Below are 5,111 nucleotides of genomic sequence, written 5' to 3'. Positions count from 1 at the left end.
GCTAACTAAATAAAGCATGCGATGCGAACAAAAGCGTCAGCGTCATGACGCCTCCGGTAAAGGCAGCAGCTCCCCCACTAAACATGGTATTTCAAGATAAATTGGCGTTACTTTACGGCCAGAGCTGATTTATACAATACAAGAATATGGTACTAAACTTTCCAGAAGAAGGCGAGGCTGAAGATTGCTACATGACGAAACTAATAGCGAATAAATGGGAAAAGACACCTGGTCAAAGACGCTACGAGTGAAGGAATGGGGAAGGCGCGCACCGGTGACGTCAACCAAGATGGCGGCCAAACATGGCGGCGGTTGTGACGTCACCGAGTACCGTAACAGTAACGAAGGAGGAGAACTTAGTAACAGCTCCCATAACTTGCCACACTTCCCCCTCGAAGCGTAAACACTATGTGGGGTGCAGATAGCTATGTGGCGTGTCAAGCATACGTCCCGTTATTATACGATATCCTAAAGGGAAACCTTATGGGTACTAGCGCCAGAAGTTAGAATTCTGTGAAACCTTAAGTTTAATTCTCTGGGAATATCTACTGTAGTCAAATATACCCTAAGGAAGCTACTGAAGGAACCTTCCATCAGGACGACATGGCATGAGCCCAAAAATATTTTAAAAACTATAATAAATTCCAATAGAAATCATACAATAAGTAACAATAATTACTATGAGATTGGAAAGTGTGTAGCTGGGTAGATGATATGCAAAAAGGTCTATCTTATCAGCAGTTGGATGGAGTCCAGCTTGTTCTATGTCTGGGGAATATTTCCTAAAAGCTTTCTCAAAGTTGGTAGGTCTTCAGACTTCATAGTAACATAACACTGCAAATAAATAAAATCAACTTATGCACCGTCAAGAGTAACAGATGAAAAAAAAATTAGCTTTATGTCAAACAAATTTTCCACTGTTTTTAACATAGTCCCTCCAACTTCAAAACTGTAGAGGGTTTAACATAAAAGGCAATTTACTCAAAACCTTACAGTTAGCAATCTAAGAAAATTGCTCAAATCACCACCAATTTTCAGGAAATAAACCTTCACCTTTGTGCATTTGAAACCTGACTTTAGAAGTTTTAAAACTCAAATTTGATATCAACAATCAAGTTCAAAGGTCCAAGAAAGCTTGGCAATTTTAAATTCTAATTCACTCACATGTTCCACTGTGTTCCATAGCGTCCTGCGCATCCTACTATTTGTAAAGCAGCTGAATGCTGAAACACTAATAGTTTCCATTTCCTTTTCTCCATTCTCCTTTATTGTAGGCTTGATTAGCGAGTAGAAAACAATCCGGCGAATACTCCTGAATGAGAAATTCCGTTGTAATTGAACAACTTCATAATGATGTACTTCACAAGAAAGGGCTATTTGAAAACACATTATCATAATATTTGGCTCCAGGATTCCATACTAACAAAAATATCTTATTATTATTATTATTTTTATTACTAGCTTAGCTACATCCCTAGTTGGAAAAGCAAGATGCTGTAAGCCCAAAGGCTTCAACAGGGAAAAAATAGCCGAGTGAGGAAAGGAAATAAGGAGATGAATAAACGATATAAGTAATGGAAAAAATAAAATAAAATATTTCAGAAACATTAACAACATTAAAACAGATATTTGATAAATTATAAAAGGACTTATGTGAGCCTGTTCAACATAAAGAAAAAAAAAATTGCTACGAGCTTGAACTTTTGAAGTTCTACTCATTCAACTACCCGATTAGGAAGATCATTCCACAACTTGGTCTTGGCCACAGCTGGAATAATGATTATTATAATATTAACCTAACTAAAATGTGTAAAAATCCATCAAGACTATGTTTACGTTATGTGAACGTCCTACAAAAGTATTTTAAAAACCAGAGGCTCAGGAAGTAATTTTTCTAGGGCATAAAATTGATAAAAAATACAAGACTTCCACTTTACCTAAAAATCATTAAATCCAATGTAGTAGGTTGGCCAGGGCACCAGCCACCCATTGAGATACTACCACTAGAGAGTTATGGGGTCCTTTGATTGGCTAGACAGTAATACTGGACATTGGATTGCTCGCTCTGGTTACGGCTCATTTTGTCTTACCCTACACATATACCAAATAATCTGGCATATTCTTTCCACTTTCTCCTCTATCCTCATACATCTGACAGCACTGAGATTACTAAACAATTATTCTTAAGTGGTTAACTACTGCAATGTAATTGCACAGTTGTTACTATCCTCTTGATGAGGGTAGAAGAGACTCTTTAGCTATGGTAAGCAGCTCTTCTAGGAGAAGGACACTCCTAAATCAAACCATTGTTCTCTAGTCTTGGATAATGCCATAGCCTCTGTACCATGGTTCTCCACTATCTTGGATTAGAGTTCTCTTGTAGTTTTTTATTTCCTAGTTTCCTTTCCTCACTGGGTTATTTTTCATTGTTAAAGCCCTTGAGTTTCTAGCATCTTGCTTTTCCAATTAGGGTTATAGCTTAAGTTGCAATAACAATAACAAACCAAATTTGAATAGGTTTGGTAATGAATACCCTCCAAGCAAACTGTTGACTATTTCTTTAAATTAAATCGATTTAATGGTATATTTCCATCACTTTCCAAATGCCTAAATATGCATCACCTATATTTCTATACAGTCTCGAGGAGTAAACCTCGACTTTAGGCACGCTTGGGATTCGAGACCAAGTTTCTAAGACCTTATCTGCTTTTCCTTGGGAAAATCCATTATCCATTACTAACCAACAAGCAAAATAGGATCTAACTTGAACAGCTACTTGGACACTGGGGCAATCCTCCTCCTAAATGTTTAGGGAGCCATAAAGTTTAGTGAATTTGTGAATATTTTGCTAAAATACATACCAGATTAACTTCCTGGGCTAATGATGAACTTGGATGTGGAAATAAATATCTGTTAAAATCGAGAACATCCAATCCTCTTTTATGATCGAAAATATTACTGAAAATTTGTCAGAAATGAGAATTGTTCAGTCTTCATAAGTCACCTTCTTCAGGGACTCCTGAATATGTCTGAAAAGCCCGAGACTTTTATAGAATTGTTGATGCAAATTTGTAGAGAAATTGGAATTTCTATAATAGAATCAGCATTAAGGAAAGGGATGCGATGCTCTTTCCTTACTACTGTACCAACCGTGTGTCACACGATCGTACATGGTTCATTTTTGTGCTTGTATCTTCGCTCTCCCCTCGCACTAAAAAGAACCTGAAAAAAGATGTCTGTTTTTTCTCATCGGTAACGGTGTCAATTTTAAACATGTAAATGCTTGTTGCCCTGAGCTTTTGTATATAAAAGAGAGTGTTCTATAATAAACTCACTCAGTTGCTTTCATACTGTCTGAGTCACAACCTTCCCTACGGCCCGTCACACTACAAACAATTCCCAAGAACCTAAGGTAGACTTTTCCTGATGTGCTTGAACCGAGATAATATTCCTCCTACCGGGGCATTATGTAATTGATGGTCATCAGCTGGTTCTATTCCAGTAGGACAATATATCACAGACCTCATAGAATCATAAATTGTTTTATTAGATATTTAATCCATCACTTTAGCCATCTTATCAAATTCTAGAATGGGGTCACAGACTAGAGCAGATATTGAGCTACTTCTTATCATCAGACAGCCTTAAAAAGAAAAAAAAAAAAAAAAAAAGAGCAAATTTTTCACTATTTTTGACAAACCTATAAAACATTCACAACTTCTATGATGTAATAAAAAATGGTGCACTTTCTCCCTAAAGAAATACAAGGAGTGCTCTTGAGGAGAGGGTGGGGCAGTGGAAGCCTGGTGCATGGGCTACTTCTCTGGGTTGGGGCTCCTACATAGGCAACCCAGGAGGAGAGGATATGTAGTTACAGTATTTCTTTGGTTAAACATTGAAACCTCACACTTAGTTGATTTAAGCCCTTTGACCTGAAGGGAAGTATCCAAATAATAAACATTATCATTATAATTGTTTATGGATGACTATTTAGGGGTTCATTTAGCTCAGATTGTTACCCCGAGACTGAAATAAATAAAAGCATTTTCAGAATTCCTCCTGCAGTATATCCCATTGCTAAAACTGCTTCATTTCCGAGGGACTGGTAAAAACAAAGCAGGTGCTCTGTGAAGTAAAACAAAGCAGGTGCTCTGTGAAATAAAACAAAGCAGGTGCTCTGTGAAATATAACAAAGCAGGTGCTCTGTGAAATATAACAAAGCAGGTGCTCTGTGAAATATAACAAAGCAGGTGCTCTGTGAAATATACACCGCTTTTCCTAAAGCAATTGTAAGGTTAATAATTAGAGACATCATGATCCCACTTCTTATCATAAAATTCCTTAATTATTCCATCCAAACTGCAACTTCCAGTTTCATAAGAATAAATACTCACAAGAACGTCAGCCGGGCAAGCCCAACACCCCACTGTGGTGTCCAATAACAGCAGTAACAGCCCCCCCCCCCCCCCAGTAAACGGCTTAAACTCGCGGTCCCGAGCTGGGATCGATCTGCCGCCATGGGAATGCTAGGCAAACACGTTACCACTGTACTAGCCAAGAGGGCTTTTTGGCAATAAACAGTACAAGGCTATATAATATCACATCGATTTGCTACTGCCACACATTCTCATGTGAACAAAATGTGTAAAAAGAGATGAAAACTGTCTGGGAGAAGAGTGACGAGAGAAGAGGCGATAAAAAGGTAATCTCTGCTTAATGTAGGAGCACATCAAAGGATAGTGCAGGTGATGCGTCTCCCTCTCTCTCTCTCTCTCTCTCTCTCTCTCTCTCTCTCTCTCTCTCTCTCTCTCTCTCTCTCTCTCTCTCTCTCTCTCTAAGTCTAAGTAAATTAATTGGCGAATCAGAGGATTCACTCAAACAAATCAAAGCGAAGCTAAAGGGAGCTGGGAAATAAGACATTAAACTCCATTTTAATATTATTATTATTATTATTATTATTATTATTATTATTAGCTAACCTACAACCCTAGATGGTAAAGCAAGATGCTATAAGCCCAAGGGCTCCAACAAGGAAAAATAGCTCAGCGAGGAAAGAAAATAAGGAAATAAATAAACGATGAGAAATAATTAACAATTGATAAAATATTCTA

The 5,111-nt window shown here is 37.6% G+C and overlaps 1 long non-coding RNA gene across 1 annotated transcript in view; it reads right to left on the bottom strand.

The window, feature by feature from the left end:
* Positions 1-684: 684 nt before the first annotated feature.
* The window catches only part of LOC137617007 (uncharacterized), a 26,314-nt gene continuing 21,887 nt past the window's right edge, over positions 685-5,111 (bottom strand). Inside the window, exons 4-5 of the long non-coding RNA XR_011039544.1 lie at positions 1,165-1,312; positions 685-834 (exon numbers count right to left, since the gene is read on the bottom strand). This is a non-coding gene — a long non-coding RNA (uncharacterized lncRNA). The remainder of the gene's footprint in view (positions 835-1,164; positions 1,313-5,111) is intronic.

This window comes from Palaemon carinicauda, chromosome 23, assembly GCF_036898095.1.
Source record: "Palaemon carinicauda isolate YSFRI2023 chromosome 23, ASM3689809v2, whole genome shotgun sequence".
In the NCBI taxonomy this organism is placed as follows: Eukaryota; Metazoa; Arthropoda; class Malacostraca; order Decapoda; family Palaemonidae; genus Palaemon; species Palaemon carinicauda.
Note: the sequence above shows the minus strand (reverse complement) of the source record. Positions and strands in the feature narration are given on the sequence as shown.